Below are 14,777 nucleotides of genomic sequence, written 5' to 3' on the forward strand. Positions count from 1 at the left end.
ATATAAATGGAAACTTATTTTAGACTAAAATAAAAAAGTAAATTGGTCACTTATTGTGGACCGGAGGGAGTAAATGTTAAGAACAAACCACAAAAACTCACCATTCTAGCTTGCTCTGCAGTCCTCACTAACCATCTCATTTTAACAGAAAAATCACTGCGGCCATTCTAATTCTAAGATAACTAGGTGGATTATCTTTCCAATGTTGATAAAAGATAAATAAAGAAATTTTGATGGTAACTATTTTCTTAGCTAATTAAAAAAACTATTTTTCAATTTAAGGGAAAAAAGAAATTTGGAATTTTCTAAAATTTGAATAACCAAAAAAACGATTAAACCTAAACTGTTTCGCGACAACGTTCTTTCAAGAATGTAACGGCCTGAAACTAAATTTTCGATATATAGTCGATAGTTGCTAAATTAACTTAACTAGCCATTATCCAATTGAAACTTCCAATTGATTTCTTGAAGCAATTATCCAATTGAACACATCTCAATTAATTTCTTATGTGAAGTCATTATCCAATTGAACACATCTCAATTAATTTCTTATGTGAAGTCATTATCCAATTGAACACATCCCAATTGATTTCTTGTGTGAAGCCATTATCCAACAGTGTGAAAAATGTATCCTCCAACTTCATCTCTCACAGAAGAACTGGATGAAATCTTTGGGTACGATTAACAGTAATGCAAATGATCAAATTTATATCGATGCCCCCCCCCCCCCCCCCACGGGGTAAAATGTCGAGAGCATGTAAACCAAATTGTGAATTTAGAATGCTTGTACCCAATAACCAATATGAAATCTTTGGCAAAGCTGTCAAGATTTATGGGAGAGAATCTGAGAGAATGGATGAACGAGTATCATGATAATTAAGAAAAAAGAAGATTTTTGGAAAATAGAATGTATGAGGGCAATATATTAATGGCGGACACTCTAGGAGACTGTGCAGGCATTATTAAAGGAAAAAATACTTCCATAAAACATAGGCTTACGGAAGTCCAAGAACGACAACATCGATTACCTCAACAAAATAATACAATTAACATGCTACTCATACTATTGAGGTAAATTTTAAATCTTGTAATTGTTAAAATCAAGAATTTATTTCTGCATTAGCTAATGAAGACAAATTACAAAGACTTGATTTTTACTCGATTACTTATCTCAAATCTATGTTTTCTTTCAATTCCCAACATTTTCTTGGAGAAAAACAAAAAAGAATAGAACTTTATTGAAAGACTTGATTTTTACTCTTACTCTCTCCGGTCCACAATAAGTGACCAATTTGATTTTTTATTTTGGGCTACAATAAGTGTCCATTTATATAATCAAGAAAAAATTCAATTTGTTTTTCCAAATTACTCTTACGTACATATCCCTAAAAAGTCTTTTACTCCTCACATTAACTATGCTGCAACATTTAACTAAGGATAGTTTAGTCACACTAACTATTTTTGTTTAGAATTTAGTATTTTCTTAATGGGTGTGCCAAAACTAAATTAGTCACTTATTGTGGATCAGAGGGAGTACTTATCTCAAATCTCTGTTTTCTTCCGGTTCCCAACATTTTCTTGGGGAAAAAACAAAAAAGAATAGAACTTTATTAATAAACTTGATTTTTACTTATTTACTTATCTCAAAATCTATGTTTTCTTTCGGTTCCCAAGATTTTCTTGGAGAAAAAACAAAAAAGAATAGAACTTTATTGTACAATAGAACATCTTGCATGTGTGTTGAGTGTTGACCATGGCTAGATGGCTATATCTAAGCTTTTGTTTCACTGAACCGTAATCCAGCACTAACTTATGCAGGAATAATCCATCACATGATATCCACCAAATTGCCAACCAAATCCAACAACTACCAAATCAAATAACTACTAAAGCACAGTAGATAGGGGCAGATCACATGGTACAACAGATTATAGCTGCTGCACAACAGATTGTAGATGCAGCACAACATATTAGAGACGCCTTTAATGTACCAAATCCATTTGGAGCACAAATATGTGGGGCATGCAGGTCCGGGAAGATTTCAGTGTGTGAAGCCGATTGTCAATTCCGACACCTTATCCCGAATGAACAATACGAAACATTTGGAAGAGTTACTCGTACACATGGGGGAAGAAAAACAGTGATTACGTGGCTTAAAATGTACGAAGGGATTGAAGAAAAAAGGCAGCTTCTGAATAATCGTGCCTACGAGGCAAACGTTCTAAGAGAAGATCGCATGGGAGGCTGTGCGAGGCTGATAAGGGAAAGGGATAACATAATAGAGCAAACAGCTGTGATTTTCCAACAGTGGGCTCACCTAACAGGGCAGCAAAGTACACTTACTGATATAATACATGATTTACTAAGGTAAGCATATGCCTTAATCATAATAAACAACCCCATAAGCACAATATATATGACTTACACTTTGATGTCTGTCTTTTGCAGCGATAGCCCAGCAATTGAACCAATAACAAACCAACTCCAAGATATGGCAAATCAACTAGCAGCTGAAGAACCACAGGTAGGAGCACAGCAGATTGCAGAGGAAGGACAACAAAATGGTGACCCTTGAATGAGACTACAAAATAGATGAGCAACATTAGATATCATTTGTATAGAGATCGATAGATATTCAAAGTGGACAAATTAAATTGATAGGAATTTGACTTTTCCAATACATTGCAATAAAAATGCCATCTTTGGGATGGCATAACTCAGCACAAACCGTGTTAAAAAATCAGAATGGATCTGTAAATAAACGAGTGGATCTGTATTTGACTTTTCCAATACATTGCAATAAAAATGCCATCTTTGGGATGGCATAACTCAGCACAACCCGTGTTAAAAAATCAGAATGGATCTGTAAATAAACGAGTGGATCTGTATTTATCTTTTCCAATACATTGCAATAAAAATGCCATCTTTTGGATGGCATAACTCAGCACAAACCGTGTTAAAAAATCAGAATGGATCTGTAAATAAACGAGTGGATCTGTAAATAACAAAAGGAATTGTAAACCAACAAAAGCAAAAAGATGAGGAACGAGTGGATCTGTAACCAAAATCAGATCGAAAAGTGGGATAAGATCTGTAGAATTAGAAGAGAAAAATGGTAAAATAAAAAGAGAAAGAAGAAGATGAAGAGAGTAGATCTAGATTATCAAACGAATAGAGGAAGAAGCCATGGCAAAAGGAAAGACTATTATTTAATGGAGTACCGATATTTCCTATGGGATGGCCCATCGAATAGTCAATACTACTAGTATTATTTTTTGGGGGAAAAGTAAATGCTAATGTGTTGCATACGGGGATGTGGGTTCCGACGTACTTGATATGCGTTCCAGATCATTTAAGTGCATTACTCTCTCTGTTGGGTTCCGATGTAAAGGCATTACTTTTCTCTTTGTTTAACCTTTGATCTAATTCAACACCCTACGATAAAATTTATTTTGTAGATAAACACTAAATAGGAAAAATAATTGTAGAACTAATGTATTATCATTCTTATCTACATTTTAAATTTATTTGATAAAATTAAATAAATAATACTCAAAATATTATTGATAAATTTAAATATCGAAATAATTACGAGAAAGTTATACAGGATAAAGTAAAGTTGAATTTCAAGAATAATCTAAAATTATATTCATTGTATTATATTAAACTGGCAATTTACTAAAAATTCAAATAAAAATTTAATAATATTAAGTAATGTATAATACAATTAGATAAGCAAGGAACTGGGTGATTTCCGTTGGGTGATTTTCGACTTAGGAGCGAGTCTGGATTGTGATTTGGAGGTTCGTAGTTGAATTAGGCTTGAAATAGCGAAAGTTGGATTTTTGGAAAGTTTGACAGGGAGTGGTCTTTTTGATATCGGGGTCGGATTGGAACTCCGGAAGTTGGAGTAGGCACGTGGTGTTATTTGTGACTTGTGTGCAAAATTTGAGATCATTCAGACGTGATTTAATAGGTTTCAGCGTCATTTGTAAAAGTTGAGTTTCCTTAGTTTCAATAGGCTTGAATTGGGGTACGATTCGTATTTTTGATATTGTTTGACGTAATTTGAAGGCTCGACTAAGTTCGTATCATGTTTTAGGACTTGTTGCTATATTTGGTTGAGGTCCTAGGGGCCTCGGGTTGATTTCGGATGGTTTTCGGACCAAGGTTTGAAGTTGAAGACTGCTGAAGTTTGGGTTCTGCTGGTGTAACCGCACCTGCGGAGCTTTGATCGCAGGTTCGAGCTCGCAGGCGCGGGGAGGGCAGCGCAGATGCAGAGTTTTGGAGAGGTGTGAACAGTGGCCGCAGGTGCGAAGGTTTTGCCACACCTGCATGACCGTTGATACGGTTGGGGCACCGCAGAAGCGAAAATGGGCAAGGGAGCTGAGTCCGCAGAAGCGGGCTGGACGCCCATAGAAGCGTATCCGCGGGAGCGTGTTGAGGGACCGCAGAAGAGGATGGAGCCGCATATGCGGTTGAAATGTCGCTTTTGCGACGCCGCAATAGCGGCAAAGTTGTCGCAAGCCTGGGCAGAACATATAAAAAAGAGGGTTCCGAGATTTTCACCATTTCTAACATTTTGAACTTGGGCTTAGGCGATTTTTGAGAGGGTTTTTGAAGAGATTCTTGAGATAAGTTCCTTGTGCTCGTTTTTTATTAATAATCTTGTTTCCCCGTTGATTTTTCCACCTAGATTGTGTGGTGAAATTTTGGGATTTGAGGCTAGGGATTTGGAGAGTTGATTTGGAGGTTTTGGGTGACGATTTGGTGTCGTATTTTGATAAAATTTGTATGATTGGACTCGTGGTTGAATGGGTTTTCGGATTTTGTGACTTTTGTCAGATTTCGAGACATGGGCCCGGGGGCCGACTTTGAGCCGATTTTGGATTTTTGATTATTAATTTCGTATTTTCTTGCGGAATTGTTCCTTTAGCCCGTATTGATTGTATCGTAATGTTAGTAGCTAGATTTGGGACATTTGAAGGCCGATTTGTGAGGCAAAGGTGTGTTGGAATAGAGTTGTGCTCTGATAGAGGTAAGTAACACTTCTAAACTTGGCTTTGAGGGTTCGAAACCCCGAATAACATGTTATATGATGGATGTTGAGGTGGCGCACATGCCAAGTAACGGGCTTGCGGGCGTGCACCGTGAGAATTATGAGTTGGTCGATTCCATGGCACTGTATAGTGGATCTATCTTGTTGATATTCATATTTTCATCATGTGATAAAGTAATTGAGCTTTCAATCATGCTAAAGATCATGTTTAAGCTATATGTTGGTACTGTTGGGACCCATAGAGGTCGTTTCTTGCCGATAACTTACTGATTTCATTGATATTTCGTACTCAGTCATATTCATTCATTTCATATTATATCTCATTCTCTGTTGCTATTTATTGATACATCATATCATTATTGTCGGGCTAGTTTCATGATATTGTAAGCCCGTGAGAGAGAGACTGGAGAGATTGATGACTGAGTGAAGCCGAGGGCCTGATTATGATTGACAGTTATGGGACCGAGCTGCACGCTGTAGTGGGTTTATTGATTTATGATAGTGCTTGGGCTGAAGGAGCCCCTCCGGAGTCTGTACACCCCCCTCCCCCCAGTGAGCGCAGTTAATTTATATTGAGGGATGGATCTTCCATGGACATTGATCTTTTTCGAAGCATTTATACCGGGGGATGGATCTTCCCCACAGGCTGGTTTGGCCCTACCCAGTACTGAGTGACTAATGGATCTTCCCTAGGCCGGATTGGCCATATACAGTACTGAGTGATTGAGTATTTCGAGAGAGTCAGCACATGGGTTTATCAGTATGGTGCATCACATATAACATATGCATTGGCATATAGAAGTAGAGAAGTTGTATTCTTCATATCATTTAGAATTAATTCATCTTACTGAAATTGAGTTTAACTGTTGAACTTGAAAGTATTTCTACGTTTTTGTGTTGTTGTTCTTATATTGAACTGTATCGGTTGAGTTCGTCACTACCTTCAGTCCAAAGGTTGGATTTGTTACTTATTGAGTTAGTTGTACTCACGCTACACTCTGTACCTAGTATGCAGATCCAGGTGCTTCCAGTCACGGCGGCTGCTGAGTGTGGAGTCAGGATCTTTGGAGACTATCAAGGTAGTTGCATGGCGTCCGTAGACCTTGACTCTCCTAAGGAAACTTCACATTCTTGAATTCTAGTCGTGCGAATCTGTTTATTCCGGTAACTAAACTTCTGTTATTCTATTCTCTCAAAGATGGTGAGGACACGTGCTACCAGATATGATGGACAACCACCAGTACCATCAGTTAGGGTCGCGAGAGGCCGAGGTCGCGGTAGGGGTAGAAGTGCAGAGTAGGTACCTAATACGGTTGAGCCAGTGGGGTCAACTCAGGCACTAGTTGTGCCTATTGTGATTCCGCCTTCAGGAGGCCTTGGCTCAAATTCTGACCGTGTGCACCAGTCTTGCTCAGGCGGTATCTGTTCCAACCGCAACAACCACTTCTTAGGCCAGGGGAGGTGCTCAGACTCACAATTCACAAATCAATAACAACGGATAGAGAGAAGTTTCACAAAGAAATCAATATTTCATCAATGATTACTTTCACAATTTAACACCTCAACCTCGAATCAATATTCACAATTTTATCGACCTTGATGGAACCGGATACAAATCTCCCAATATTTCAACAACAATAATAAGCATGGATAACTAGATTTAAGACTACAAATTTGCAAGAATGAAATTTCACTCGCATGCTATGACTTGACCACAACGTATAGATGCTCGTCACCTCAACTATACATCGTATTCAACAACAAAACACGTAGCAAATACACACACAATACCTATTCCCTCAAGCTAAAGTTAGACACAACACTTACCTCAATTTCGCAGGCCACTCACTGCTCAAGTGCCGCTTTCCCTTTAGAATTCACCTCCAACCCACTCGTATCTAATCATAATTAGTTTAATATCATCAATTATCGCTAAAGGAATCAACTTTAATGCATAATTACAGTTTTCCTAAGTTTTCCCAACAAAAGTCAAAAACCAACCCCGGGCCCGCTTGGTCCAAACTCGAGGTTCGGACCAAAATTCGTTTATCCATTCTTCCCCGAGCCCGGATATACAATTGGTTTTGGAATCCGACCTCAATTCGAGGTCTAAATCTCCAAATTTCGAAATTCCTAAGTTCTACCCAAAAATCCTAGTTTCACCATAAAAATTCTAGATTCTAGGTTTAAATATTGTTATAAGATGTAAAAGATTGAAAGAAAAGAGTTAGGAATCACTTACCTATGATGTGGGGAAGATTTGGTCTTTGGAAAATCGCCTCTTGAGGTTTAGGTTTTGAAAAATTGAAGAATGAATGAAAAATCCCGTCTAAGTCTAAAGTTATCAGCTGCGGATGTCGCATTTGCAACCTGAAGGAGTCATCACAAATGCGAGAACCTTCACATTTTCACTGCCTTCGCAAATGCGAAGAGTATGTCGCATTTGCGACAATTGGCCCATTGCAATTGCGGGTAGAAGTTCGCATTTACGAACATGCCCTTCCCCAGACCCCCTTCGCAATTGCGAGAACTGCTGGCCTAGGCTTTCTTCGCAATTGCGATAAAAACCTCGCAATTGCCATACCTACTTGGTTCGCATTTGTGAAGCCTGATCTCGCAATTGCGAGATCAAAGTCCTGCGAGAGACACCAGTTACACCAGCAAATTTTTAAGTTTCAAATCACTCTGTAGCCTACCCGAAACTCACCCGAGCCCTCGGGGCTACAACCAAACATGCACGCAAGTCTAAAAATATCATACGAACTTGCTCATATAATCAAATTACAAAAATAAAACCTAAAAATATGGATTTAGCACCAAAACTCATGAATTCCTCAAGAACATTTCAAAACTACTATCTTCTCAACCGGACGTCCGAATCACGTCAAATCAACTCCGATTTCTACCAAATTTCACAGACATGACTTATATATTATATTAAACCTGTACCGGACTCTGAAACCAAAATACGGGCCCGATATCAATGAGATCAAACATTAATCAATTTCTTTAAATCCATAGACTTTCAGTCTTACAATTTTTATCAAAAATTCATTTCTCGAGCTAGGGACCTTGGAATTCGATTCCGGGTATACGCCCAAGTCCCATATTTTACTACGGACCTTCCGGGACCGTCGGAACACGAATCCGGGTCCGTTTACTCAAAACATTGACCAAAGTCAACTAAAAATTAATTTTAAATCCCAAAAATTATTACTTCATAAATTTCCACATAAAGGCTTCCCGGATTTATGCCGGACTGCGCACGCAAATCGAGGTGAGTAAAAATAAGGTTTTTAAGGCTAACGGGCTCGAAATATAGTCTTAATTCATAAGATGACCCTTTGGGTGATCACAATCTCCACCTCTAAAACAATCGTTCGTCCTCGAACGGACATAGAAAAGTACATGAATTGGCGAACAAGTGGCGATATCTACTCTGCATGTCCGACTCGGACTCCCAAGCATCTGCCTCAATAGGCTGACCTCTCCACTGCACTCGAACTGAAGGGTAACTCTTTGATCTCAACTGGCGAACTTGCCGGTCTAGAATTGCCACCGGCTCCTCCTCGTAAGTTAAATCCTTGTCCAACTAGATAGAGCTGAAATCTAACACATGGGACGGATCGCCGTGATACTTTCGAAGCATGGACACATGGAATACCGGATGAACAGCTGCTAAACTAGGTGGCAACGCAAGCCTATAAGCCACCTCTCCCACTCTCTCCAGAATCTCAAAAGGTCCGATATACCTAGGGCTCAACTTGCCCTTCTTTCCGAACCTCATTACACCCTTCATGGGTGATACCCGAAGTAACACTCTCTCTCTGACTATGAACGCAACATCATGAACTCTACGGTCGGCATAACTCTTCTGCCTGGACTGAGCTGTGCGAAGTCGATCCTAAATAATCTTGACCTTATCCAAGGCATCCTGTACTAAGCCTGTGCCTAACAACCGAGCCTCTCCCGGCTCGAACCACCCAACTGGCGACCGACACCGCCTACCATATAATGCCTCATAGGGAGCCATCTGAATGCTCGACTGGTAGCTGTTGTTATAGGCGAACTCTGCAAGGGGCAAGAACTGATCCCACGATCCTCCGAAGTCTATAACACAAGCGCGAAGCATATCCTCCAAGATCTGAATAGTACGCTCGGACTGCCCATCCGTCTGAGGATGAAACTCTGTGCTCAACTCAACCCGCGTACCCAACTCACGCTGAAATGCCCTCCAAAAGTGCGAGGTAAACTACGTACCTCCATCAGAAATGATAGACCGGGCACACCGTGAAGACGGACGATCTCACGAATATAAATCTCTGCTAACCGTTCTGAGGAATAGGTAACTGCCACAGGAATGAAGTGCGCTGACTTAGTCAGCCTATCCGTAATAACCCACATGGCGTCGAACTTCCTCTGAGTCCGTGGGAGTCCAACAACAAAGTCCATAGTGATACGCTCCCACTTCCACTCAGGAATCTCCATCTGATGAAGCAAACTACCAGGTCTCTGATGCTCGTATTTCACCTGCTGAAAATTTAGGCACCGTGCTACATAGGCAACTATGTCCTTCTTCATCCGCCTCCACCAATAATGCTGCCTCAAGTCTTGATACATCTTGACGGCGCCCGGATGAATAGAATACCGGAAACTGTGGAACTCCTCAAGGATCAACTCACGAAGTCCATCCACATTAGGCACACAAATATAACCCTGCATCCTCAAAACTCCATCATCTCCAACAGTAACCTACTTGGCACCCCCATGCCGCACTGTGTCTCTAAGGACAAGTAAATGAGGATCGTCATCCTGCCGATCTCTGATGCATTCAAACAAAGAAGACCGAGCAACTGTACAAGCTAGAACACGGCTGGGCTCAGAAACATATAACCTCACGAACTGGTTGGCCAAGGCCTGAACATCCAATGCAAGCGGTCTCTCACCAACTGGAATATATGCAAGGCTACCCATACTGACTGACTTTCTACTCAAAGCATCGGCCACCACATTGGCCTTCCCGGGATGATACAATATGGTGATATCATAGTCTTTCAATAGCTCCAGCCACCTCCTATGCCTCAAATTGAGTTCCTTCTGCTTGAATAAATACTGCAAGCTCCGATGATCAGTGAATACCTCACATGGCATGCCGTAAAGATAGTGCCTCCAAATCTTCAGTGCATGAACAATGGCTGCCAGTTCTAGATCATGAATAGGGTAATTCTTCTTGTGAACCTTCAGCTGCCGTGAAGCATATGCAATAACCTTGCCACCCTGCATCAATACCGCACCCAGACCAATACGGGATACGTCACAGTATACTGTATAAGATCCTGAACCTGTGGGTAACACCAATACCGATGCCATAGTCAAAGCACTCTTGAGCTTCTGAAAGCTCGCTTCACACTCGTCTGACCACCTGAACGGGGCACCCTTCTGGGTCAATCTGGTCAATAGGGCTGCTATGGATGAAAACCCCTCCATAAATCGACGGTAATAGCCCGTCAAACCTAGGAAACTACGGATCTCTGTAGCTGATGTGGGTCTAGGCCTGTTCTAAACTGCCTCAATCTTCTTAGGATCCACCTGAATACCCTCTGCTAATACAACGTGATCTAAGAAAGCAACTGAACTCAACCAAAACTCGCATTTTGAGAACTTAGCATATAACTGGCTGTCTTTCAGAGTCTGAAGAACGATCCGAAGGTGCTGCTCATGCTCCTCTTGACCGTGGGAGTAGATCAAGATATCATCAATAAACACAACCACAAAGGAATCTAAGTAGGGTTTGAACACCCAGTTCATCAAATCCATGAATGCTGCTGGGGCATTTGTCAGCCCAAATAACATCACTAGAAACTCATAATGCCCATACCGAGTCCGAAAAGCTGTCTTAGGAACATCGGATGCCCTAATCCTCAACTGATGGTAGCCAGATCTCAAATCAATCTTTGAAAACACCTTGGCATCCTGAAGCTGATCAAATAAATCATCAATCCTCAGCAATGGATACTTGTTCTTGACGGTGACTTTGTTTAACTGCCGATAATATATACACATACTCATCAATCCATCTTTCTTCTTCACAAACAACACAGGTGCACCCCAGGGCGAGACATTAGGTTAATGAAGCCCTTATCAAGCAAATCTTACAACTGCTCCTTTAATTCTTTCAACTCTGGCGGGGCCATACGATATGGCAGAATGGAAATAGGCTGAGTGCCCGGGGCCAAATCAATGCAGAAATCAATATCCCTATCGGGTGGCATCCCCGGCAGGTCTGTAGGAAACACCTTTGGAAACTCACGAACAACCGGCATCAAATCTATGGAAGGAAACTCCGCCCTAGAATCGCGGACATAAGCCAAATAAGCTAGACACCCCTTCTCGACCATATGACGAGCCTTCACATAAGAAATAACCCTGCTGGCAGAATGGCCAAGATTTCCTCTCCACTCTAATCGAGGTAACCCCTACAAGCCTAAGGTCATTGTCTTGGCGTGACAATCTAATATAGCATGATAAGGTGACAGCTAATCCATACCCAGTATGACATCAAAATCAACTTTGTCGAGAAATAGGAGATCTACACGATTCTTAAGACTCCCAATGGTGACCACACACGAACGATAAATACGATCTACAACAATAGCATATCCCACCAAGTGTGGACACATACACAGGATCACTCAAAGAATCACGGGGCACAACCAAATAGTAAGCAAAATATGATGACACATAAGAGTAAGTAGATCCTGGATCAAATAGAACTGAAGCATCTCTACTGCAAACTGAAACAGTACCTGTGATAACGACGTCAGATGACTCAACCTCAGGCCTGGCTGGAAAAGCATAACACCGGGGCTGGGCTCCACCACCCTGAACTACGACCATGGGACGGCCTCTAGTTGGCTGGTCTCCAACTCTAATGGCCTGACATCCACCTCTAACAGTCTGGCCTCTACCTCTAGCTGTCTGACCCCTGCCTCTGGCCGGCTGAGCATGTGGTGCAGCAACTGGTGTCGGGACCATGGCACACGAACTCTGATGTTGTGAGCTGCCCGTTGCTCGAGGGCAAAATCTAGCAATGTGCCTCAGATCACCACAAGTATAACATAACTTCGGCTGCTGTGAATGCTGACCCTGAAACTGGCCCTGTCGACCTGAATAACCACCCTGATAACTCTGGAGTGGAGGTGCACTAATAGGAGCTGGTGGTGCATTGTAGGCTAGCTGGTCAGAATAATGCATCTAAGGGCCACAACCACCTGAGGCACCGTGGGATGCCTGGAGCACTGAATGAAACGGCATGAGAGGATGGCCTCTACCAAAAGTACCCCTGCCTCTAGGTGAGGCACCGCCGAACTCACCGGAATGACGAGGTCTCTTGTCAGACCCCTGACCTCCCTGAGTAAGAACCAGTTCGACTCGTCTGGCGACATTAGCAGCCGCCTGAAAAGAAATCTCACTCCCAGTCTCCTTAGCTATTTGCAATCTGATAGGCTGAGCAAGTCCATCAATAAACCTTCTCACCATCTCTCTCTCGGTGGGAAGCAGAAGAATAACATGACGGGCCAAATCCACAAAATGGGTCTCATACTGAGTAACAGTCATACTGCCTGCTGGAGACGCTCAAATTGACGACGGCGCTCCTCTCTCAATGTGATAGGCAGAAACTTCTCTATGAAGAGCTGAGAGAACTGGTCCCAAGTAAGAGCAGGCGACCCAGCTGGTCTAGTCAATAAGTAATCTCTCCGCCATTTCTTGGCGGAACCAGTCATCTAAAATGCAGCAAAATCGACCCCATTGGTCTCCACTATACCCATGTTCCGTAGAACCTCATGACAGCTGTCAAGATACTCTTGGGGATCCTCTGAAGGAGCATCACTGAAGTGAACAGGAAAGAGCTTGATAAACCTGTCTAATCTCCATAAAGCCTCAGAAGACATAGCTGGCCCATCTCCGACCTATGTCGCAATAACCGGCTAAACTAATCCGACTGGCTGAGCTGCTGGAGCCTGATACTGGGGAGCTATCTGCTCTAGAGCAGGAGTAATGGGAGTTTGGGCTCCTCCTCCAGCCTGAGAGACTGCTGGTGCCATGGGAAATGCGCCTGTCTGGGCCACACTCTCCATAAGGCCCACTAAACGGACCAAAGTGTCCTGAAGTACTAGGGTAGCAATGAACCCCTCCGGAACCTAAGTTGGTACGGCAGGACAGTCTGGGCTGGAACCTCCTCGTCAAGCTCTATTTGAGGCTCCACTACTGGGGCTGCTGCTCGGGCCCGAGGCTGAGCCTTGCCCCTGCCTCGGCCTCTGGCACGGCCTTGGCCTCGACCTCTGCCCCGCGTAGGAGCTGCCACTGGAGGCTCTGGCTGCTGCTCAGCTGAGGAAGTGGTACGTGTTCTCGCCATCTGCGAGAGAATATGAGTAGAAGAGTTCAATCAGTATTAAGAAAGCAAAATTGCACGACAGAGAAGAATATAAGTAAAACTTATTCCTAAACTTCATAGCCACTGGAAGATAAGCACAGACGTCTCCGTGCCGATCCTCCAGACTCTACTAAGCTTGCTCGTGAATTGTGAGACCTAAGCAACCTAGTGCTTTGATACCAATTGTCACGACCCAAAATTTCTCACCGACGGGACCGTGATGGCGCCTAACATTTCACTTGCTAGGCAAGCCAACGTTAGAGAATCATTAAACCAATTCCTTATTTCCATTCAGTAAATAACACTAATTAACAAATATGAAATATAATAAGTGCGGAATATTATAAAACGATATTAATTACTACCACCCGGATCTGGAATCACAATTCACGAGCATTCTAGAATTTACTACAAGTAATAGCCTGAAAGAAATACAACTATCTGAATGAAAGAAAACAGTAGGACATAAAAGATAGATGGGGACTTCAAGGTCTGTGAATGCCGACAGATCTACCTTGAGTCTCCGGACAGACGACCAATAGCAAATCTCGATCAACCTGAGCCGATATCAAAATATGCACAGAAAGTGCAGAGTGCAGCATCAGTACAACCGACCCCATGTACTGGTAAGTGTCGAGCCTAACCTCGGCGAAGTAGTGACGAGGCTAGGACAAGACACCCACATATAACCTGAACAGTATAATCATGCTAGTGGCAACAACAGTAAATAAAGCAATAACGCAGAAATAATGAGAAGGGGACATATAGTGGGGGAATACAACATAAAGAGTGAGAATAATGAAAAGACGGAATTAAACAGAAAATCCATAAACGAATTGAGCAATTAAAACAGCAAAGGAAAACTGCACGGCATCACCCTTCGTGCTTTTACTCTCAACCTCACCAAGTAAATAAATAGAATGGCACGACATCACCCTTCATGCTTTTACTCTCAACCTCACCCAAATAAATAAATAGAACGGCACAGTATCACCCTTCGTGCATTAAACCTCTCATAATATACACGGCATCACCCTTCGTGCTTTACACTCGTCCTCACAAAATAAATAAATCATGCACGGCATCACCCTTCCTGCTTTACACTCATCCTCACAATATAAATAAATCATGCATGGCATCACCCTTCGTGCTTTACACTCTTCCTCACAATTCACAGAATCAATAACAACGGATAAAGAGAGGTTTCACAAAGAAATCAATATTTTATCAATGATTACTTTCACATTTAACACCTCAACCTCGAATCAATATTCACAATTTTAT

General features: G+C 42.0%; 1 long non-coding RNA gene across 2 annotated transcripts; it reads right to left on the minus strand.

Moving 5' to 3' along the window:
* Nucleotides 1–2,258: 2,258 nt before the first annotated feature.
* Nucleotides 2,259–3,215, minus strand: LOC107797198 (uncharacterized). 2 transcript variants are annotated; one of them, XR_012706525.1, is made up of 2 exons: nucleotides 2,729–3,215; nucleotides 2,259–2,581 (listed from the first exon to the last, which is right to left on the minus strand). It is a non-coding gene; the product is annotated as an uncharacterized LOC107797198 (long non-coding RNA). The 2 variants fall into 2 exon arrangements; XR_012706526.1 differs by having other exon boundaries at nucleotides 2,682–3,215.
* Between the last annotated feature and the right edge of the window lie 11,562 nt (nucleotides 3,216–14,777).

Source organism: Nicotiana tabacum, chromosome 24, assembly GCF_000715075.1.
Source record: "Nicotiana tabacum cultivar K326 chromosome 24, ASM71507v2, whole genome shotgun sequence".
NCBI lineage: Eukaryota > Viridiplantae > Streptophyta > Magnoliopsida > Solanales > Solanaceae > Nicotiana > Nicotiana tabacum.